The sequence below is a fragment of the Cryptomeria japonica genome, chromosome 2 (assembly GCF_030272615.1).
Source record: "Cryptomeria japonica chromosome 2, Sugi_1.0, whole genome shotgun sequence".
In the NCBI taxonomy this organism is placed as follows: Eukaryota; Viridiplantae; Streptophyta; class Pinopsida; order Cupressales; family Cupressaceae; genus Cryptomeria; species Cryptomeria japonica.
The window spans coordinates 431269655-431293654 of NC_081406.1; the positions used below are offsets into that span (position 1 = coordinate 431269655).

Consider the following 24000-nt stretch of genomic DNA (forward strand, 5'->3'; position numbering starts at 1 on the left):
GTCGGCTCTTCCTATCATTGTGAAGCAGAATTCACCAAGTGTTGGATTGTTCACCCACCAATAGGGAACGTGAGCTGGGTTTAGACCGTCATGAGATAGGTTAGTTTTACCCTACTGATGATCCGCGCCCCGATAGTAATTCAACTTAGTATGAGAGGAACCATTGATTCACACATTTGGTCATCACGCTTGGTTGAAAAGCCAGTGGCGTGAAGCTACCATGTGTCGGATTATGACTGAACGCCTCTAAGTCGGAATCCACGCTAGATGCAACACATCTCTCTCTCTGGCTGCATCGCGACCCATAGTAGGGGTGCTCTTGCACCCCCAGGGGCCCGTGTCATTGGCTACCTTCGATCGGCACAACTGCCTGGTCGGAGCAACCTTGGATAACAATTTCAAGTTGTCGGCGAGAAGAATCTTTTGCAGACAACTTAAATAAGTGATGGGGTATTTTAAGTGGCAGAGTGGCCTTGCTGCCACGATCCACTGAGATTCAGCCCTCTGTCGCCTTGATTCGTGCGACCTCTTTTTTTTGGCTCTATCGTAGGTGGGGTTTATAGTTCTAACCTTCTTCGTTGCTCGCTGACCCACATCTCTCTCTCCAAAGTCCCCCGAGGCGGGGTTCCTCTGCCAGTGCCAAGTGCCAAGCGGGGTTGCCAACGGTGCGACCCTTTCTTTGCCCAAGGGCTGAGTGCGGTTTGTGGCGCACTGTTTTCTTCCCCGGATGCCAAGTGTGGATGAAAATGATGTGACCTTGGGTCTGCCTTCCTGTCAAAGGGCTGAGTGGGGTTTTCCATGCTCCGAAGAGGGGTTTCTCATCTGGGTGGCAAGCTGGGGCAACCCTTGGGCCGCATTTTTTTCGTCCAAGTGCTGGGCGGGGCTCCGAAGAGGGGTTTCTCATCCGGGGGCCAAGTTGGGCAACCCTTGGGCCGCATTTTTTTCATCCAAGTGCTGGGCGGGGCTTTGAAGAGGGGTTTCCCATCCGGGGGCCGCATTTTTTTCGTCCAAGTGCTGGGCGGGGCTCCGAAGAGGGGTTTCTCATCTGGGGGCCGCATTTTTTTCGTCCAAGTGCTGGGCGGGGCTCTGAAGAGGGGTTTCTCATCCGGGGGCCGAGCTGGGCAAAACCCTTGGGCCGCATTTTTTTTGTCCAAGTCTTGGGCGGGGCTTCGAAGAGGGGTTTCTCATCCAGGGGCCAAGCTGGGCAACCCTTGGGCCGCATTTTTTTCGTCCAAGTGCTGGGCGGGGCTTCTAAGAGGGGTTTCTCATTCGGGGGCCGCATTTTTTTTGTCCAAGTGGTGGGCGGGGCTCCGAAGAGGGGTTTCTCATCCAGGTGCCAAGCTGGGCAACCCATGTGCTGCATTTTTTTCATCCAAGTGCTGGGTGGGGCTCCGAAGAGCGGGGCTGCCTCGGTCGGAAGTGGAAGTGGGGTTTCGGGCATTACCCTTGAGCCACCTTTCCGTCCGAGAGTTTAGTGAGGCTTTTTACTGTTGCAGCTCCCCATGTCCAAAGTGGGGATTTCTGGGTAGGGCCTACGGGTGCGCATTACGTTTTTGCCCAAGCGTCCAGTGGGGTTTCTGGTGCACTCCAAAGTGGGGTTATTGGAGTGGCCCCTCTTCTTTTGTCCGAGCATTTGGTGGGGTTTCTTGCATTGGGGCTTCCCAGGCCCGGTTGTTGGGTGCGCACCCACCCTGGCGTGCACGAAGTCAGAAGTTGGGTTAATTGCCCAGTTTGCCCTGGGTGCGCACCTTGGCCAGGGTGGGCACCTTGGTGCACACAACTTGCCTGGGCTGCGCACCAGGACGGGCTCAAGATGGCACCCGCGTTCCATTTTTTTCACTATGTTTCAAAACGGAAATTTTAAAATCTCATTTTTTTTTTTGCCTTTTTTGGAAATTAGTGAAGGTAGCGCATCAAAGGTGCGCAATGCTGGTGCGAACCCGGGAGCGCTCCGATGTGTGCTCCAAGGTGTGGCGTGCATGAAGTCCGAGCCCGGTTTGCCCCAGGTGCACACCTCGCGTGCATCTTCACCGGGGTGGGCACCTTGGTGTGCAGACCTTGGCTGGGTTGCGCGCCCTGGTGGGCACCATGGTGCGCACCAAGGACCGCTCCGAAGTGTGCTCAAAGGTGTGGCCTGCATGAAGTCAGAGCCCGGTTTGCCCCGGGTGTGCACCTCGTGTGCACCTTCGCCGCGGTGGGCACCTTGGCTGGGTTGCGCGCCTTGGTGGGCACCATGCAGTGCACAAAGTCGGAGCCCAGTTTGCCCCGGGCGCGCACCTCTACTAGGGTGGGCACCTTGGTGCACACAACTTGCCTGGGTTGCGCACCAGGGCGGGCTCAAGATGGCACCTGCGTTCCATTTTTTTCACTATCTTTCAAAATGGAAATTTTAAAATCTCATTTTTTTTTGCCTTTTCTGGAAATTAGTGAAGGCAGCGCATCAAAGGTGCGCAACACTGGTGCGAACCTAGGAGCGCTCCGATGTGTGCTCCAAGGTGCGGCGTGCACGAAGTCGGAGCCCGGTGCCTCGGGTGCGCACCTTGCGTGCACCTTCGCCGGGGTGGGCACCTTGGTGTGCAGACCTTGGCTGGGTTGCGCGCCCTAGTGGGCACCGTGGTGCGCACCAAGGACCGCTCCGAAGTGTGCTCAAAGGTGTGGCCTGCACGAAGTCGGAGCCCGGTTTGCCCCGGGTGTGCACCTCGGGTGCGCACCTCGCATGCACCTTCACCGCGGTGGGCACCTTGGCTGGGTTGCACGCCTTGGTGGGCACCATGTCGTGCACGAAGTTGGAGCCCAGTTTGCCCCGGGTGCGCACCAGGGCAGGCTCAAGATGGCACCCGCGTTCCATTTTTTTCACTATCTTTCAAAATAGAAATTTTAAAATCTCCTTTTTTTTTGCCTTTTCTAGAAATTAGTGAAGCCAGTGCATCAAAGGTGTGCACCTCGCTGCCCACCTTGGTGTGCTCTGAGGTGCCCACCACGGTGCGCACCTGGGAGCGCTACGAAGTGTGCTCCAAGGTGCGGCGTGCACGTTGTCGGAGCCCGGTTTGCCCTGGGTGCGCACCTCGCCTGCACCTTGGCCGGGGTGGGCACCTTGGTTGGGTTTGTCCCGGGTGCGCTCCGAAGCGGGGTTACTGGAGCGCCCCCTCTTTTTTTGTTAGAGCGTTTGGTGGGGTTTCTCGCATTGGCTCTTCCCAGGCCCGGTTGTTGGGTGCGCTCCCACCCTGGCGCGCATGAAGTCGAAAGTTGGGTTAATTGCTCGGGCGCGCACCTTCGCTAGGGTGGGCACCTTGGTGCGCACACCTTGGTTGGGCTGCGCACCAGGGCGGGCTCAAGATGGCACCAGCATTCCCTTTTTTTCACTATCTTTCAAAACGGAAATTTTAAAATCTCATTTTTTTTGCCTTTTATGGAAATTAGTGAAGGCATCGCATCAAAGGTGTGCACCTCGCTGCCCACCTTGGTGTGCTCCAAGGTGCCCACCATGGTGCGCAACGTTGGTGCAAACCTGGGAGCGCCTCGATGTGTGCTCCAAGGTGCGGCGTGCACGAAGTCGGAGCCCGATTTGCCCCATGTGCGCACCTCACGTGCACCTTCGCTGGGGTGGGCACCTTGGTGCGCACACCTTGGCTGGGTTGCGCGCCCTGGTGGGCACCATGGTGCGGACCAAGGAGCCCTACGAAGTGTTCTCCAAGGTGTAGCGTGCACGAAGTCAGAGCCCGGTTTTCCCCTAGTGCGCACCTCGCGTGCACCTTCGCCGCGGTGGGCACCATGGCGTGCACGAAGCCAGAGCCCGGTTTGCCCCGGGTGCGCATCTCGCATGCACCTTCGCCGGGGTGGGCACCTCAGCTGGGTTGCGCACCCTGGTGGGTACCATGGTGCGCACCAAGGAGCGCTCCAAAGTGTGCTCCAAGGTGCCACGTGCACAAAGTCGGAGCCCGGTTTGCCCCGGGTGCGCACCTCGCGTGCACCTTCACCGCAGTTGGCACCTTGGCTGGGTTGCGCGCCTTGGTGGGCACCATGGCGTGCACGAAGTCGGAGCCCGGTTTGCCCCGAGTGCGCACCTCACGTGCACCTTTGCCGGGGTGGGAACCTCTGTTGGGTTGCGTGCCCTGGTGGGCACCATGGTGCGCACCAAGGAGCGCTCCGAAGTGTGCTCCAAGGTGCAACGTGCACGAAGTTGGAGCCCGGTTTGCCTCGGGTGCACACCTCACGTGCACCTTCACCACGGTGGGCACCTTGGTTGGGTTGGGCACCATTGAGCGCTCCGAAGTGTGCTCCAAGGTGCGCACCATGGCCCTCCAAGGTGTGCAGCATGGCGTGCACGAAGTCGGAGCCCGGTTTGCCCCGGGTGCGCACCCCGCGTGCACCTTCGCCGGGGTGGGCACCTTCGTGTGCAGACCTTCTCAATGTTTTTTTCCCTTTTCTGGAAATTGGTGAAGGCAGCGCATCAAAGGTGCGCACCTCGGTGTGCTCCGAGGTGCGAACCCGAGAGCGCTCTGAGGTGCGCACGAAGTCGAAAGTCGAATTAATTGCCTTGTTTTCCCTAGGTGCGCTCCGAGGTGCACAACATCGGTGTGCACCAAGGAGGGCTCCGTAGTGTGCTCCAAGGTGCGCACGATGGCGTGCACCTCTGGTGCGCACGATTCGGAGCTCGGTTTGCTCGGGGTGCGCACACCTTGGCTGGGCTGCGCACCTTGGTGGGCGCCATGGTGCGCTCTGAGGTGCGCACCTTTTGTGCGCTCCAAGGTGCGCATGAAGTCGGAGCTCGATTTGCCCCAGGTACGCACCTTCGCCAGGGTGCGCACCTTGGTGCGCACAACTTGCCTGGGCTGCGCACTAGGGTGGGCTCAAGATGGCACCCGCATTCCATTTTTTTCACTATCTTTCAAAACGGAAATTTTAAAATCTCATTTTTTTTTGCCTTTTCTGGAAATTAGTGAAGGCAGCGCATCAAAGGTGTGCAACGCTGGTGCAAACCTAGGAGCTCTCTGATGTGTGCTCCAAGGTGCGGCGTGCATGAAGTCGAAGCCCGATTTGCCCCGGGTGTGCACCTCGCGTGCACCTTCGCCGGGGTGGGCACCTTGGTGTGTAGACTTTGGCTGGGTTGCACGCCCTGGTGGGCACCATGGTGCGCACCAAGGAGTGCTCTGAAGTGTGCTCCAAGGTGCGTCGTGCACGAAGTCGGAGCCCGGTTTGCCCCGAGTGTGCACCTCGGGTGCGCACCTCGCGTGCACCTTCGCCGCAGTGGGCACCTTGGCTGGGTTGCACGCCTTAGTGGGCACCATGCCGTGCATGAAGTCGGAGCCCGGTTTGCCCCAGGTGCGCACCTCCACCAGGGTGGGCACCTTGGTGCGTACACCTTGCCTAGGCTGCGCACCAGGGCGGGCTCAAGATGGCACCCGCGTTTTGTTTTTTTCACTATCTTTCAAAACGGAAATTTTAAAATCTAGTGTTTTTTTGCTTTTTCTGGAAATTAGTGAAGGTAGTGCATCAAAGGCGCGCACCTCGCTGCCCACCTTGGTGTGCTCCGAGGTGCCCACCACGGTGCACAACGCTGGTGCGAACCCGGGAGCGCCCCGATTTGTGCTCCATGGTGTGGCGTGCACGAAGTCGGAGCTCAGTTTGCCCCGGGTGCGCACCTTTGTGTGCACACCTTGGCTGGGTTGCGTGCCCTAGTGGGCACCATGGTGCACACCAAGGAGTGCTTCGAACTGTGCTCCAAGGTGCGGTGTGCACGAAGTTGGAGCCCGGTTTGCCCCGGGTGCGCTCCGAAGCGGGGTTATTGGAGTGCCCCCTCTTTTTTGTTGGACCGTTTGGTGGGGTTTCTCGCATTTGATCTTCCCAAGCCCGGTTGTTGGGTGCGCACCCACCCTGACGCGCACAAAGTCGGAAGTAGGGTTAATTGCCCAGGTGCGCACCTTCGCCAGGGTGGGCACCTTGGTGCGCACGCCTTGCCTGGGCTGCGCACCAGGGCGGGCTCAAGATGGCACCCGCGTTTCATTTTTTTCAATATCTTTCAAAATGGAAATTTTAAAATCTCATTTTTCTTTGCCTTTTCTGGAAATTAGTGAAGGCAGCGCATCAAAGGTGCGCACCTCGTTGCCCACCACGGTGCGCAACGCCGATGGGCACCCGGGAGTTCTTCGAAGTGTGCTCCAAGGTGCTGTGTGCACGTTGTCGGAGCCCAGTTTGCCCCTGGTGCGCACCTCGCGTGCACCTTCATCTGGGTGGGCACCTTGGCTGGGTTTGCCCCATCTGCGCTCCGAAGTGGGGTTATTGGAGTGCCCTCTCTTTTTTTGTTGGAGCATTTGGTGGGGTTTCTCGCATTGGCTCTTCTCAGGCCCGGTTGCCACCCTGGCGCGCACAAAGTCGGAAGTAGGGTTAATTGCCTGGTTGCGCACCTTCGCCAGGGTGAGCACCTTACATGGGCTGCGCACCAGGGCGGGCTCAAGATGGCACCTGCGTTCTATTTTTTTCACTATCTTTCAAAATGGAAATTTTAAAATCTCCTTTTTTTTGCCTTTTCTGGAAATTAGTGAAGGCAGCGCATCAAAGGTGCGCACCTCAGTGCCCACCTTGGTGTGCTCTGAGGTGCCCACCACGGTGCACACCCGAGCACTACGAAGTGTGCTCCAAGGTGCGGCATCCACGTTGTCGGAGCCCAGTTTGCCTCGGGTGCGCACCTCGCCTGCACCTTGGCTGGGGTGGGCACCTTAGCTGGGTTTGCCCCAGGTGCGCTCCGAAGCGGGATTACTGGAGCTCCCCCTCTTTTTTTCTCAAAGCGTTTGGTGGGGTTTCTCGCATTGGCTCTTCCGAGGCCCGATTGTTGGGTGCGCTCCCACCCTGGCGCGTGCGAAGTCGGAAGTTGGGTTAATTGCCCGGGCGCGCACCTTCGCCATGGTGGGCACCTTGGTGCGCACACCTTGGCTGGGCTGCGCACTAGGGCGGGCTCAAGATGGCACCAGCATTCCCTTTTTTTCACTATCTTTCAAAATGGAAATTTTAAAATCTCATTTTTTTTTGCCTTTTATGGAAATTAGTGAAGGCATCGCATCAAAGGTGCGCACCTTATTGCCCACCTTGGTGTGCTCCGAGGTGCCAACCACGGTGCGCAACGTTGGTGCGAACCCGGGAGCACCCCGATGTGTGCTCCAAGGTGCGGTGTGCACGAAGTCAGAGCCCGATTTGCCCCGGGTGCGCACCTCGCGTGCACCTTTGCCGGGGTGGGCACCTTCGTGCGCACACCTTGGCTGGGTTGTGCGCCCTGGTGGGTACCATGGTGCACACCAAGGAGCGCTCTGAAGTGTGCTCCAAGGTGCGACGTGCACGAAGTCAGAGCTCAGTTTGCCCCAGGTGCACACCTCGCGTGCACCTTCACTGCGGTGCGCACCATGGTGCACACCATGGCGTGCACGAAGTCGGAGCCCGGTTTGCCCCGGGTGCGCACCTCGCGTGCACCTTTGCTGGGGTGGGCACCTCGGCTGGGTTGCGCGCCCTAGTGGGCACCATGGTACGCACCAAGGAGTGCTCCGAAGTGTGCTCCAAGGTGCGACGTGCACGAAGTCGAAGCCCGGTTTGCCCCGGGTGTGCACCTCGCGTGCACCTTCGCCACGGTGGGCACCTTGGCTGGGTTGGGCACCATTGAGTGCTCCGAAGTGTGCTCCAAGGTGCGCAGCATGGCCCTCCAAGGTGCGTAGCATGGTGTGCATGAAGTTGGAGCCCGATTTGCCCCGGGTGCGCACCTCGCGTGCACCTTCGCCAGGGTGGGCACCTCGGTGCGCACACCTTCTCAATGTTTTTTTACCTTTTCTGGAAATTGGTGAAGGCAGCGCATCAAAGGTGTGCACCTCGGTGTGCTCTGAGGTGCGAACCCAAGAGCGCTCCGAGGTGCACACGAAGTCAAAAAGCGGGTTAATTGCCTTGTTTTCCCCGCGTGCGCTCCGAGGTGCGCAACATCGATGCACACCAAGGAGGGCTCCGAAGTGTGCTCCAAGGTGTGCACGATGGCGTGCACCTCTGGTGTGCATGATTCAGAGCTTGGTTTGCCCGAGGTGCGCACACCTTGGCTGGGTTGTGCACCTTGGTGGGCGCCATGGTGCGCTCCGAGGTGTGCACCTTTTGTGCGCTCCAAGGTCCGCACGAAGTTGGAGCTCGGTTTGCCCCGGGTGCGCACCTTCACCAGGGTGTGCACCTTGATGCACACACCTTGGCTGGGCTGCGCACCTTGGTGGGCACCATGGTGCACACCTTTTGTGCACTCCAAGGTGCACACGAAGTCAGAGCTCGGTTCCCCTGGGTGCGCACCTTGGTGGGCGCCATGGTGCACTCCGAGGTGCCCAAGATTGGTGCGCACCAAGGAGCGCTCCGAAGTGCGCTCCAAGGTGCACAGGTGCGCGTGAAGTTGAAAGTTGGGTTAATTGTCCGGTTTGCCTCGGGTGTGCACCTTGCGTGCACCTTCGCCAGGGTGGGCGCCTTGGTGCGCACACCTTGGTTGGGCTGCGCACCCGGGAGCGCACACCTTGGCACTCGCATTTCCTTCATTTTTTAATTTTTTTTTTACAATCTCTCAAGTGGGAAATTCTATAATCGCAACTTTTTTTGCCTTTTCAGGAAACTTTTGAATAGAGCGCATCATTGGTGCGCTCTGAAGTGTGCTCCAAGGTGCACACCTCTGGTGCGCTCCAAAGCTCTCTCCAGCTGCGTGCACCTGCCCCGGGTGTGCACCCAGCCCCGCCCAGCTTCGCTCACCTGTCCCGGGTGTCTGGTGCGGAACCTTAGAGTAAGAAACATCACCGTGCACCTTGGCCAACGTGCGCGACTCGACCAAGCACGCACTGGCCAAGGTGCATACTGATTTCACCTGGGTGCGCGCGAAGCACCTCGGGCGCACCGGGGTGCGCACACAATGCCCGGGTTGCACCGTGGCCTGTGTGCTCAGGGTGCCTTGGGTGCGCGCTCGGTGTCGCCCCCGCGCGCGCGGTAGTGCGGGCACCGCACCCTGGCCCGACCCGGTCCCAACGAGAATGCAAATGGGCAAAAGGTTAATTCAAATAGCATTGCGACGCCCCGCGAAAAACTAAAAAAGGGTGCAACACTCGGACTTCCCGGGAGGTCACCCATCCCAGTACTACTCTGGCCCAAGCACGCTTAACTGCAAAGTTTTGATGGGATCTGGTGCACTAACGCTGGTATGATCGCACCCATTATGAGCTTGTCATAGTGTGTACTTAGCAAACCGCGACCCACGTGTGAATCCACCCCGGCCACCCACCCCCGTCGAGGTGCACACCCTCCCTCGCCAAGTGTGCCCCGTTAGCCAAGTGTGAGCCCTGCCCGGGTGCACGCACCTTGCTAGGACGTCAGGTGTGCACCCGGCCCGCCCTACGTGTGTGCACCTAGACGGGGCGTCGTGTGCGCACCCGACCCGCCCAAGTGCGTGCAGTGTCCCGTCTGCAACGCGGTGCCCACACACCACCTCAGGCGCAACAACCTGCTCTCACATGTGCACCGAGTGCACCTTGGTGCATGTTCAGGGTGCCTCGGGTGCACGCTCGATTTTGCCCCAGTGCACCAAGGCACTCGGTTTGCCTTGGGTGCGCACTTGGTGCAAGGTGGGCACCCAAAATAGGGATCAAGCACCAAAAACAAGTTTCGGGATGCAAAATGGGACCCAAGGACCACAAATGCGTTCCAACACCCATGATGGGTCCACGAGAACAAAAATGTGTTCCGAGACTTAATAAACAAATATTGGGTTTTAGGAGAAGAAACATGCTCTGATGCCCAAAACGAGAATCGACCCCGAAAAGGCCACAGGCCAAAAGAGGGATGCGAGACAAAAAAAAATGGGACCCAAGGACCAAAATTGGGTTCCCAGGTCGAAGACAGGGCAACCGGACAAGAAACGACCTCTAAGGCTCGAAATGAGTCCCGATGACTAAAACTTGACAAGAAGCACCCATCAGGCACCCAACTCGACACCCATGGGATGCCGACCCACCCGGGCTTCCACCTAGCACACCTTGGCACCCACCCACCCTGGCACCCAACCTCGCACCCAACTTAGCACCTTTGAACCCACATTGGCACTCACCCTGACCTTGGCATCTTGGAACCCACATTGGCACTCACCTTGACCCTGGCACCCACCTTTGCACTCACCTTGGGACCCACCCTGGCTCCCACCTCGGGACCCACCCTGGCTCCCACCTCGGCACCCACCCACACACCCACCTTGGTTCCTTGGCACCCACCTTGGATCCTTGGCACCCACCTCGACACCCACCTTGGCACGCAACTTGGCTACTTGCCACCCACCTTGGCTCCTTGACGCCCACCCCGACAACCACCCGGTGACCTACCCTAGCTAGGGTTGGTGCACACCCACCCTGGTGCCCATCTTGGCACCCACCCTATGACCCACCTTGGCACGCACCTTAGTACCCACCCCATTACCCACCCTAGGACCCACCTTGGCCAGGGTGGGCACCTTGGTGTGCACAACTTGCCTGGGCTGCACACCAGGGCGGGCTCAAGATGGCACCAGCGTTCCGTTTTTTTCACTATCTTTCAAAATGGAAATTTTAAAATCTCATTTTTTTTTTTTGCCTTTTCTGGAAATTAGTGAAGGCAGCACATCAAAGTTGCGCAATGCTGGTGCGAACCCGGGAGCGCTCTGATGTGTGCTCCAAGGTGCTGCGTGCACGAAGTCTGAGCCCGGTTTGCCCCGGGTGCGCACCTCGTGTGCACCTTTGCCGGGGTGGGCACCTTCGTGTGCAGACCTTGGCTGGGTTGCACGCCTTGGTGGGCACCATGGTGCTCACCAAGGAGTGCTCTGAAGTGTTCTCCAAGGTGCGGCATGCACGAAGTCGGAGCCCGGTTTGCCCCGGGTGTGCACCTCGGGTGCGCACCTCGCGTGCACCTTCACCACGGTGGGCACCTTGGCTGGGTTGCGCGCCTTGGTGGGCACCATGCAGTGCACGAAGTCGGAGCCCGGTTTGCCTTGGGCGCGCATCAAAGGTGCGCAACGCTGGTGCGAACCTGGGAGCGCTCTGATGTGTGCTCCAAGGTGCGGAGTGCACGAAGTCGGAGCCTGGTTTGCCCCGGGTGCGCACCTCGCGTGCACATTCGCCGGGGTGGGCATCTTGGTGTGCAGACCTTGGCTGGGTTGCTCGCCCTGGTGGGCACCATGGTGTGCACCAAGGAGCGCTCCGAAGTGTGCTCCAAGGTGCGGCCTGCATGAAGTCGGAGCCCGGTTTGCCCCGGGTGTGCACCTAAGGTGCGCACCTCGCGTGCACCTTCGCCGCGATGGGCACCTTGGCTGGGTTGCACGCCTTGGTGGGCACCATGCCGTGCACGAAGTCGGAGCCCAGTTTGCCCCGGGTGCGCACCTCCTCCAGGGTGGGCACCTTGGTGTGTACACCTTACCTGGGCTGCGCGCCAGGGCGGGCTGAAGATGGCACCGCACCTTGCTGCCCACCTTGGTGTGCTCCGAGGTGCCCACCACGGTGCGCAATGCTGGTGCAAACCCGGGAGCACCCCGATCTGTGCTCCAAGGTGTGACGTGCACGAAGTCAGAGCCCGGTTTGCCCCGGGTGCGCACCTTGGTGTGCACACCTTGGCTGGGTTGCGCGCCCTAGTGGGCACCATGATGCGCACCAAGGAGCGCTTCGAAGTGTGCTCCAAGGTGCGGCGTGCATGAAGTCGGAGCCCGGTTTGCCCCGGGTGCGCTCCGAAGCGGGGTTATTGGAGCGCCCCCTCTTTTTTGTCGGAGTGTTTGGTGGGGTTTCTCGCATTGGCTCTTCCCAAGCCCGGTTGTTGGGTGCGCACCCACCCTGACGCGCACAAAGTCGAAAGTAGGGTTAATTGCCCGGGTGCGCACCTTCGCCAGGGTGGGCACCTTGGTGCGCACGCCTTGCCTGGGCTGCGCACCAGGGCAGGCTCAAGATGGCACCCGCGTTCCATTTTTTTCACTATCTTTCAAAATGGAAATTTTAAAATCTCATTTTTTTTTGCCTTTTCTGGAAATTAGTGAAGGCAGCGCATCAAAGGTGCGCACCTCGCTGCCCACCACGGTGCGCATTGCCGGTGGGCACCCGGGAGTTCTTCGAAGTGTGCTCCAAGGTGCTGTGTTCACGTTGTCGGAGCTCGGTTTGCCCCTGGTGCGCACCTCGCGTGCACCTTCGTCTGGGTGGGCACCTTGGCTGGGTTTGCCCCATCTGCGCTCCGAAGTGGGGTTATTGGAGCGCCCCCTCTTTTTTTGTCGGAGCATTTGGTGGGGTTTCTCGCATTGGCTCTTCCTAGGCCCGGTTGGCACTCTGGCACGCACGAAATGGGAAGTAGGGTTAATTGCTCGGTTGCGCACCTTCGCCAGGGTGGGCACCTTACCTGGGCTGCGCACCAGGGCGGGCTCAAGATGGCACCTGCGTTCTGTTTTTTTCACTATCTTTCAAAATGGAAATTTTAAAATATCCTTTTTTTTTGCCTTTTCTGGAAATTAGTGAAGGCAGCGCATCAAAGGTGCGCACCTCGGTGCCCAACTTGGTGTGCTCTAAGGTGCCCACCACGGTGCACTCCCGGGAGCACTAAAAAGTGTGCTCCAAGGTGCGGCGTCCACGTTGTCGGAGCCCGGTTTGCCTCGGGTGTGCACCTCGCCTGCGCCTTGGCTGGGGTGGGCACCTTGGCTGGGTTTGCCCCGGGTGCGCTCCGAAGCGGGGTTACTAGAGCTCCCCCTCTTTTTTTCTTAGAGCATTTGGTGGGGTTTCTCGTATTGGCTCTTCCGAGGCCCGGTTGTTGGGCACGCTCCCACCCTGGCGCGCGCGAAGTCGGAAGTTGGGTTAATTGCCCGGGCGCGCACCTTCGCCAGGGTGGGCACCTTGGTGCGCACACCTTGGCTGGGCTGCGCACTAGGGCGGGCTCAAGATGGCACCAGCATTCCCTTTTTTTCACTATATTTCAAAACGGAAATTTTAAAATCTCATTTTTTTTTGCCTTTTATGGAAATTAGTGAAGGCATCGCATCAAAGGTACGCACCTCGCTGCCCACCTTGGTGTGCTTTGAGGTGCCCACCACGGTGCGCAATGCTGGTGTGAACCTGGGAGCGCCCCAATGTGTGTTCAAAGGTGCGGCGTGCACGAAGTCAGAGCCCGGTTTGCCCCGGGTGCGCACCTCGCGTGCACCTTCGCTGGGGTGGGCACCTTGGTGCGCACACCTTGGCTGGGTTGCGTGCCCTGGTGGGCACCATGGTGCGCACCAATGAGCGCTCTGAGGTGTGCTCCAAGGTGCGACGTGCATGAAGTCAGAGCCCGGTTTGCCCCGGGTGCGCACCTCGCGTGCACCTTCGCCGCGGTGGGCACCATGGTGCGCACAATGGCGTGAACGAAGTCGGAGCCTGGTTTGCCCCGGGTGTGCACCTCGCGTGCACCTTCACCGGGGTGGGCACGCCGGCTAGGTTGCGCGCCCTGGTGGGCACCATGGTGCGCACCAAGGAGCGCTCTGAAGTGTGCTCCAAGGTGCGGCGTGCATGAAGTCGGAGCCCGGTTTGCCTTGGGTGCACACCTCGCGTGCACCTTCGCTGCGGTGGGCACCTTGGCTGGGTTGCATGCCTTGGTGGGTAGCATGGCGTGCACGAAGTAGGAGCCCGGTTTGCCCCAAGTGCGCACCTCGCGTGCACCTTCACTGGGGTGGGCACCTCGGCTGGGTTGCGCGCCCTGGTGGGCACCATGGTGCGCACCAAGGAGCTCTCTGAAGTGTGCTCCAAGGTGCGGCGTGCACGAAGTCGGAGCCCGGTTTGCCCCGGGTGTGCACCTCGCGTGCACCTTCGCCGCGGTGGGCACCTTGGCTGGGTTGGGCACCATTGAGCGCTCCGAAGTGTGCTCCAAGGTGCGCACAATGGCCCTCCAAGGTGCGCAGCATGGCGTGCACAAAGTCGGAGCCCGGTTTGCCCCGGGTGCGCACCTCGCGTGCACCTTCACCATGGTGGGCACCTCAGTGCGCACACCTTCTCAATGTTTTTTTGCCTTTTCTCGAAATTGGTGAAGGCAGCGCATCAAAGGTGCGCACCTCGGTGTGCTCTGAGGTGCAAACCCAAGAGCGCTCCAAGGTGCCCACAAAGTCAAAAGTCAGGTTAATTGCCTTGTTTTCCCCGGGTGCGCTCCGAGGTGCGCAACATCGGTACGCACCAAGGAGGGCTCCGAAGTGTGCTCCAAGGTGCGCACGATGGCCTGCACCTCTGGTGCGCACGATTCAGAGCTCGGTTTGCCCGGGGTGCGCACACCTTGGCTGGGCTGCGCACCTTGGTGGGCACCATGGTGCGCACCTTTTGTGCGCTCCAAGGTCCGCACGAAGTCGGAGCTCGGTTTGCCCCGGGTGCGCACCTTCGCTAGGGTGCGCACCTTGATGTGCACACCTTGGCTGGGCTGCGCACCTTGGTGGGTGCCATGGTGCGCACCTTTTGTGCGCTCCAAGGTGCGTACGAAGTCGGAGCTCATTTTGCCCCGGGTGCACGCCTTGGTGGGCGCCATGGTGCACTCCGAGGTGCCCAAGATTGGTGCGCACCAAGGAGCGCTCTGAAGTGCACTCCAAGGTGCACAGGTGCGCGTTAAGTTGAAAGTTGGGTTAATTGTCCGGTTTGCCTCGGGTGCGCACCTTGCGTGCACCTTCACCAGGGTGGGTGCCTTGGTGTGCACACCTTGGCTGGGCTGCACACGCGGGCGCGCACACCTTGGCACCCGTGTTTCCTTCATTTTTTAATTTTTTTTTGACAATCTCTCAAGTGGGAAATTCTATAATCTCAACTTTTTTTACCTTTTTAGGAAACTTTTGAATGGAGCGCATCATTGGTGCGCTCCAAAGTGTGCTCCAAGGTGTGCACCTCTGGTGCGCTCCAAAGCTCTCTCCAGCTGTGTGCACCTACCCCGGGCGTGCACCTGGCCCCGCCCAGCTTCGCTCACCTGTCCCGGGGGTCTGGTGTGGAACCTTAGAGCAAGAAACATCGCCATGCACCTTGGCCAACATGCGCGACTCGACCAAGCGTGCACTGGCCGAGGTGCACACCGATTTCACCTGGGTGCGTGCGCAGCACCAAGGGCGCACTGGGGTGCGCGCACAACGCCCGGGTTGCACCGTGGCCTGTGTGCTCGGGGTGCCTTGGGTGCACGCTCGGTGTCACCCCCGCGCGCGTGGTAGTGCGGGCACCGCACCCCGGCCCGGCCCGGCCCTGATGAGAACGCAAACGGGCAATAGGTTAATTCAAATAGCATTGCGACGCCCCGTGAAAAACTAAAAAAGGGTGCAACACCGGGACTTCCTTGGAGGTCAACCATCCCAATACTACTCCGGCCCAAGGGCGCTTAACTACAGAGTTCTGATGGGATCTGGTGCACTAACGCTGGTATGATCGCACCCGTTATGAGCTTGTCGCAGTGTGTACTTAGCAAACCGCGACCCACGTGCGAATCCACCCCGGCCACCCACCCCCGTCGAGGTGCACACCCTCCCTTGCCAAGTGCGCCCCGTTCGCCAAGTGTGAGCCCTGCCCAGTTGTGCACACCTTGCTAGGGCGTCGGGTGTGCACCTGGCCCGGCCTACATGCGTGCACCTGGACGGGGCGTCGTGTGCGCACCCGACCCGCCCAAGTGCGTGCAGTGTCCCGTCTGCAACGCGGTGCCCACACACCACCTCGGGCGCAACGACCTACGCTCACATGTGGGCCGAGTGCACCTTGGTTCATGTTCGGGGCGACTCGGGTGCACGCTCGATCTTGCCCCGGTGCACCAAGGCGCTCAGTTTGCCCCGGGTGCACACTTGGTGCAAGCTGGGCACCCAAAATAGGGATCAAGCACCGAAAACAAGTTTCGGGATGCAAAATGGGACCCAAGGACCAGAAATGCATTCCAACACCCATGATGGGTCCACGAGAACAAAAATGTGTTTCGAGACTTAATAAACAAATATTGGTTTTTAGGAGAAGAAACATGCTCTGATGCCCAAAACAAGAATCGACCCCGAAAAGGCCATAGGCCAAAAGTGGGATGTGAGACAAAAAAAAATGGGACCCGAGGACCAAAATTGGGTTCCCAGGTCGAAGACAGGGCAACCGGACAAGAAACGACTTCTAAGGCTCGAAATGAGTCCCGACGACTAAAACTTGACAAGAAGCACCCATCAGGCACCCAACTCGACACCCATGGGATGCCGACCCACCTGGGCTTCCACCTAGCACACCTTGGCACCCACCCACACTGGCACCCAACCTCGCACCCAACTTAGCACCTTTGAACCCATATTGGCACTCACCCTGACCCTAGCACCTTGGAACCCACATTGGCACTCACCTTGACCCTGGCACCCACCTTTGCACTCACCTTGGGACCCACCCTGGCTCCCACCTCGGCACCCACCCAGACACCCACCTTGGTTCCTTGGCACCCACCTTGGATCCTTGGCACCCACCCTGACACCCACCTTGGCACGCAACTTGGCTACTTGCCACCCACCTTGGCTCCTTGATGCCCACCCCGACAACCACCCCGTGACCTACCCTGGCTAGGGTTGGTGCACACCGACCCTGGTGCCCATCTTGGCACCCACCCTATGACACACCTTGGCACACACCTTAGTACCCACCCCGTGACCCACCCTAGGACCCATCCCGTGACCCACCTTGGCTATGGTGGGTGCACACCCACCCTGGTGCCCACCTTGGCACCCACCCATCCTAGCACCCAGCTTGTGACCAGCCTTGGAACCCACCCTCGCACCCGTCTTGGCCAGTGTGGGTGCGCACCCATCCTGGCACCCACGTTGTGACACTCCCTGTGACCCACACACCCTAGCACCCACCTTGGCACCCACCTTGGAACCCAACCTAGCAACTTGGCACCCACCCTGTGACCCACCTTGGCATCCACCATAGCAGTCACCCACCTTGGAACCCAGCTTGGCACCCACCTCGGCACCCACCTTGCCACTCACCCTAGCATCGACCCATCCTAGCACCCACCTTGGCACCTTTGCACCCTAGCACTAACCCATCCTAGCACCTAACCTGTGACCCACCTCGACACTCACCCTCGCACCCACCTTGGAACCCAACCTAGCACCCACCCACCCCGACACCCACCCTAACACCTACCCACCCTTGCACCCACCCTGTGACCCATCTTGGCACCCACCCATCCTACCACTCAACCTATCACCCACCTTCTCACCCACCTTGGCATCCACCTTAGCACCCACCCACACTGGCACCTTGGCACCCACCTCGGGCAAAGTGGGTGCACACCCACCCTGGCACCCAATTTAGAACCCACCGAGCATGTTACCCACCTTGGCACCCACATTGCAGCCCACCCTAGTACCCACCCTATGACACACATTGGCATCCACACCCTAGCACCCAGGCACCTCGACACCCGCCTTGACACCCACCCTAGCACTGAACCTGTGACCCACCTTGGAACTCACCCTAGAACCCACCCACCCTGTGAACCACCTTGGCATCCACCTTAGCACCAACCCACCTTGGCACCCACTCTATCACTCACCCATCCTAACACCCAACTTGTTACCCACCTTGGCACCCGCCCTCGCGTCCACCTTGAAACCCACCCTAGCACCCACCCACCCAGGAGCCCACCTTGGCACCCAACCTAACACCCACGCATCCTGGCACCCAACCTATGACCCACCTTGGAACCCACCCTAGTACCCACCTTTGAACCCACTATATCACCAACCCACCTTGGCACCCACCCTATGACTCTCTTTGGAATCCACCCTAGCACGCACCCACCCTGGCACCCACCATGGAGCGCACCCTAGCACCCACCCACCTCGGCATGCACCTCAACACCCATCTTGGTGTGCGCACTGCGCCAACCTCTCAAAGACCCTATGTGGTGCACTCCAAAGTGTACACCTTTGGTGCGCTCCAAGGTGCGCACCTTTGGTGCACACCGAGGTGCACACCAAAGTGTGCACCGAGGTGAGCACCAAAGTGCACTCCAGGGTGCACACCAAGGCGCGCACCTTTGGTGCGGTCAATGCAAACAAATTTGGAAGTTGGGGTCAATGTCCTAATCGTTGCTGCAGACTACACGTATGAGAATCGGACAAATAGCTTTATATAGGGGAGGTGTTGCGTTTGATGGGTCGACTCCCCTGGTTGTGTGCATTGCACCAACTTCAAAGACCCTATCTTGTTTAAGAAGTCGAAAGTTGGGGTGGATGTCCTAATCATTGCTGCAGACTACGCATTTATGAGAATCAGACAAATAGCTTATATAGGGGAGGTGTTGCGTTCGGTGGGTTGACTCCCCTGGTTGTGCGCACTGCGCCAACCTCAAAGACCCTGCATTGCGGAAGAAGTCAGAAGTCAGATTTTGGTGAGCACCAAGGCGTGCACCTTTGGTGCGGTCAACGTAGACGAATTCAGAAGTTGGGGTCGATGTCCTGATCGGAGGTGCAAACTACACAGGTGTGGGAATCGGACAAATAGCTTATATAGGGGAGATGTATGCTTCGTTGGGTCGACTCCCCAGGTTGAGTGCACCGCGCCAACCTCAAAGACCCTACGGTATGGATGAAGTCGGAAGTTGGGTCCAATGACCGATTCGATATGTAGGCATACTCGCGAGGTCGGAATTTGGGTCTGATGACCTGCCATGTGTAGGAAGGCGAACATTGGCACTGTGCGTTGCAAGGTGCGCACCAAGGCGCTGGTTCGGTCGTTGTAGGCGAGTTTAGAAGTTGGGGTCGATGTCCTGATAGGAGCTGCAAACTACACAGGTGTGGGAATCGGACAAATAGCTTATATAGGGGAGGTGTATGCTTCAATGGGTCGACTCCCCGGGTTGAGCGCATCACGCCAACCTCAAAGACCCTATTGTATGGATAAAGTCGAAAGTTGGGTCCGATGACCGATTCGATTAGTAGGTATGCACATGAGGTCGGAATTTGGGTTTGATGACCTGCCTTTTGCAGGAAGGCGAATGTTGGCACTGTGCGTCGCAAGGTGCGCACCAAGGTGCTGGTGTCGTCATTGCAGTCGAGTTCGGAAGTTGGGGTTGATGTCCTGGTCGGAGGTGCAAACTACATAGGTGTGGGAATCGGACAAATAGCTTATATAGGGGAGGTGTATGCTTCAATGGGTCGACTCCTCGGGTTGAGTGCACCACGCCAACCTCAAAGACCCTACGGTATGGATGAAGTCGGAAGTTGGGTCCGATGACCAATTCGATACGTAGGCATATTCGTGAGGTTGGAATTTGTGTCCGATGACTTGCCATGCACAGGAAGGCAGAATTTGGGTCCGATGACCGAGTTGATGGCGTGCCATGCACAGAAAGGCGGAATTTGGGTCCGATGACCAAGTTGAAGTTGATGGCCCACCATGTGCAAGAAGGCGGAATTTGGGTCCGATGACCGAGTTGATGGGGTGCCATGCGCAGAAAGGCAAAATTTGGGTCCGATGATCGAGTTGATGTTGATGGCCCACCATGCGTAGGAAGGCAGAATTTGGGTCCGATGACCAAGTTGAAGGCGTGCCATGCACAAAAAGGTGGAGTTTGGGTCTGATGACCGAGTTGATGTTGATGGCCCGCCATGTGCAGGAAGGTGGAATTTGGGTCCGATGACCTGACATACGCATGGAGTCCGACTCGGGGGCCGATGTTTGATTCGATGACTTGCATTGTGGGTAAAGTCGGAAGTTGTGGTCTTTGACCCGATTCGATGACCAGACTTCAGCTGTTTGAGAATCAGACAAATAACTTATATAGGGGATGTCACGGGCTTTGGGAGTTAAGCCTGTGCGGCACCGACAAGTCCCGACCCGACTCGGATCCGTTCAAGGTCAGAGACCTTCGGCCTACGCCTCGTCCCTTCCAATATTGCGCTAAAGTGGAATGCACAATGAAATTACAGATCGACTTGCTCCCAGAATGCATAAAAGGATACAGGATGCAATGCGGAATAAAATAGACAACACAACATTCAAAGGTGGGGCGAGGTGCCCATATCCTTTATTATTATCCTCAAAGATTACAATGCTGGATAGAACTCGGTATTGAGAAATACCGGTCGCCCCCAAATGGTTTGCCCAGCCAGCCAATCTGACTCGGACAAGTTACAAAGAGTCCCTTCGACTCAGACTGGGATCGGCTCGCTCAAGAGGAGAACCAGTTAGCTCCTCGAGGTGCCAGATCGCCAAGTCACAAGACCCCAATGCTCGCCTGAGCAATAAAGTCCCTCGCTGCAATGTTCGCACTCAGACTTGCGACGCCGAAAACTCACATCTGTCTGCTCGTCTGCTCGCTGCCGAATGCTCGATCGCTTTCTACCTCTGCTTGCTTGCTTCGAATGAGCATCCCGCTCATCTTATATACGGGAGGGTCGGACCCAAATAAAAGAGCCGTTGGGCGGATAGGGCCGGCCCAAAAGAAATCCCGCCAATGAAAAATTAGCGCCCATATAGGTCCGGACTCATATGAGTTAAGTCCGCGCTAAGAAGAACATCGGCCAAGTCCCATGTCGGCCCCCGCCAAAGAAATAAAACATATCGGCCCCGCCGATGAAATGAATTAAGTCGGCTGTGCGAAACACCAACTCCATGTCGGCTATGCAAAAGAAAGAGTTCCGATGCAAAATGGAACCCCACTAAGGCTGGACCCGATCCAAAATCTGTGCAAGTATTCTGCCCAATGCAGACCCGTTACAGGGGAGGTATTGTTCTCGAGCATCCTCCCCCCGTGCCCGTTTATGTCGATTGATGCTGGTGCTCGACTGGTTGGAGTGCTCGGATGCAAAAATATTGCACCAGGATTTATCGATTGTGATGGACACGGCAAGTCTCCTGATTGCTATGCAGGAGCTCATCGGGAATCTCTATGCAGCCTCGGTATGGACTCGACCTGCGGAATGGTTCGGCAATGGTAGTCGCTCCAACACGTCCTTGCAGTGGCCACAGAGGTGATTCGACTAGAGCTCTAGTCTAGCTTTTGGGTTGCTTGGTGGACTGGTATAGCCGCGATCGAGTTCCAGCCATGAACGTTTTAGATAGCTCTTGGGCTTTCTGGGACGGAAGTCGGAAGGTTGGGCTATTGTCAGATTTGATGACCATTCTTCGGATGTGTGAGAATCGGACAAATAACTTATATAGGGGACTATGTTGTCTCAGGCAGCCCCCTCCATGCCCCTCTATCTCGACCGATGTTGGTGCTTGAAAGGGTTGGGATCGCTCGGATTTATAAACATGCACCACCATTTGTCGAGTGTGAGGGACGCGACAGGTCTCCTAAATGCTATGTGGGCGCTCTCTGAGAATCTCTATCCGGCCTCGACACAGACTCATCTTGCCGAATGGTTTGGCACTGGTAGTCGATCCAACACGTCCTTGTTGTGGCCGCCTAGGCGATTCAATTCGAGCCCTCATCTAGCTTTTGGGTTGCTTGGCGGATTTTGCCCTATTCGCAAGTGAGCTCGGTCCCTAAACGTTCGAGAAACCCGATTGCTATGCGCCGACTCTCTTTCTTACGAGCCTCCATCTAGCTTTTGGGTCTCTACGGAACGGAAGTCAGAATCTGGGACCGTTGTTTGATTCGACGAGGCAGACTACGGTTGTGCGAGAATCGGACAAATAACTTATATAGGGGAGGTGTTGACTGGAGCATTCTCCCCTGTGCCCCTCTAACCCGACAAATGCTGGTGCTCGAACGGTGGTAGCGCTCGGATTTTCATTGAGTGCCAGCATTGGTCAATTTAGAGGGGCATGCGAGATTCCCGAATGCTATGCGAGGGCTCTAACGGAAATGCCTATTGGTTTCGGTATGGATGCAATTGCGAGAGTGGTTCGGCAAAGGTAGTCGTTCTGATGCATCCATGTTGTGGCCAAATCGATAATTTGATTTGAGCCCTTGTATAGCATTTGGGTCTCTCGATGTGATTCCACATTCCAGTCCCTTTGGGCACTGCTTGAGCTGCATCCCAGGGGGTTCCCTTCCCAATAATCTGCCTCGCAACCCGATTGCTATGCGGTGAGGCTCGGCCACCTCGAAACTATCTGTGTATCAGACGCATTGCGGGATAAGGGGTTGGCAATGGTAGTCACCCCAAGCACGTCCGGTGCTTGGACCATTCTGAGGCGGCCCTAAAGCCTCTTCCATCTAGCTGTTGGGTCCTTCTTGCCGCATCCCTCGCCTCGCACCTAGATTGCTATGCAGTGAGGCTCCTCGGCCGCCTTGGAACTATCTGTGTATCGGACGCATCGCGGGATAAGGGGTTGTCACTGGTTGTCACCCCAAGCGCATCCAATGGTTGGACCATTCCAAGGTGGCCCTAAAGCCTCTTCCGTCTAGCCATTGGGTCTTTCTTGCCGCATCCCTCGCCACGCACCTCGATTGCTATGCGGTGAGGCTCCTCGGCCGCCTTGGAACTATCTGTGTATCGAACGCATCGCGTGATAAGGGGTTGGCACTGGTAATCGCCCCAAGCGCATCCGATGCTTGGACCATTCCGAGGCGGCCCTGAAGCCTCTTCCATCTAGCCGTTGGGGCCATCTCGCCGCATCCCCCGCCTCGCACCCCGATTGTTATGTAGTGAGGCTCCTCGGCCGCCTTGGAACTATCTTCGTATCGGACGCATCACGGGATAAGGGGTTGTCACTGGTAGTCGCCCCAAGTGCGTTCAATGCTTGGACCATTCCGAGGCAGCCGTGAAGCCTCTTCCGTCTAGCCGTTGGAGCCTTCTCGCCGCATCCCTTGCCTCGCACCCCCGATTGCTATGCGCTAAGGCTCCTTGGCCGCGTTGGAACCATCTTTGTATCAGACGCATCGTGAGATAAGGGGTTGGCACTGGTAGTCACCCCAAGCGCGTCCGATGCTTGGACCATTCCGAGGCGGCCCTGAAGCCTCTTCCGTCTAGCCATTGGCACCTTCTTGCCCCATCTTTCGCCTCGCACCCTGATTGCTATGTGGTGAGGCTCCTCGGCCGCCTTGGAATCATCTATGTATTGGACGCATTGCGGGATAAGGGGTTGGCATTGGTAGTTGCCCCAAGTGCGTCTGATGCTTGGACTATTCCGAGGCGGCCCTGCAGCCTCTTCCATCTAGCCGTTGGGGCCATCTTGCACATCCCCCACCTCGCACCCCGATTGCTATGCGGTGAGGCTCCTCGGCCACCTTGGAACTATCTTCATATCGGACGCATCGCGAGATAAGTGGTTGTCACTGGTAGTCGCCCCAAGTGCGTCCGATGCTTGGACTATTCCGAGGCGGCCCTGAAGCCTCTTCCGTCTAGCCATTGGGGCCATTGGAACTATCTGTGTATCGGACGCATCACGGGATAAGGGGTTATCACTGGTAGTCGCCCCAAGCACGTTCGATGCTTGGACTATTCCGAGGCGGCCCTGCATCCTCTTCCGTCTAGCCGTTGGGGCCATCTTGCACATCCCCCACCTCGCACCCCGATTGCTATGCGGTGAGGCTCCTCGGCCACCTTGGAACTATCTTCATATCGGACGCATCGTGAGATAAGTGGTTGTCATTGGTAGTCGCCCCAAGTGCGTCTAATGCTTGGACTATTTTGAGGCGGCCCTGCAACCTCTTCCGTCTAGCCGTTGGGGCCATCTCGCCGCATCCCCCACCTCGCACCCCGATTGCTATGCGGTGAGGCTCCTCGGCCGCCTTGGAACTATCTTCGTATCGAACGCATCGTGAGATAAGGGGTTGTCAATGGTAGTCGCCCCAAGCACGTCCGATGCTTGGACTAATCCGAGGCAGCCCTGCAGCCTCTTCCGTCTAGCCATTGGGGCCATCTCGCCGCATCCCCCACCTCGCACCTCGATTGCTATGTAGTGAGGCTCCTCGGCCGCCTTGGAACTATCTTCGTATCGGACGCATCACGGGATAAGGGGTTGTCACTGGTAGTCGCCCCAAGTGCGTTCGATGCTTGGACCATTCTGAGGCAGCCGTGAAGCCTCTTCCGTCTAGCCGTTGGAG

At 58.0% G+C, this 24000-nt stretch overlaps 3 non-coding genes across 3 annotated transcripts in view; 1 reads left to right on the plus strand and 2 right to left on the minus strand.

Moving 5' to 3' along the window:
- Positions 1 to 521, plus strand: part of LOC131873875 (28S ribosomal RNA) — a 3384-nt gene extending 2863 nt beyond the window's left edge. The window contains exon 1 of the ribosomal RNA XR_009371760.1: positions 1 to 521. This exon is cut by the window's left edge and continues 2863 nt beyond it. This is a non-coding gene — a ribosomal RNA (28S ribosomal RNA).
- Positions 522 to 9086: 8565 nt separating this feature from the next.
- LOC131873770 (5S ribosomal RNA) lies at positions 9087 to 9205 on the minus strand. Its single transcript, XR_009371669.1, has one exon. It is a non-coding gene; the product is annotated as a 5S ribosomal RNA (ribosomal RNA).
- A 6085-nt stretch (positions 9206 to 15290) lies between these two features.
- Positions 15291 to 15409, minus strand: LOC131873771 (5S ribosomal RNA). The gene has a single exon (XR_009371670.1). It is a non-coding gene; the product is annotated as a 5S ribosomal RNA (ribosomal RNA).
- Between the last annotated feature and the right edge of the window lie 8591 nt (positions 15410 to 24000).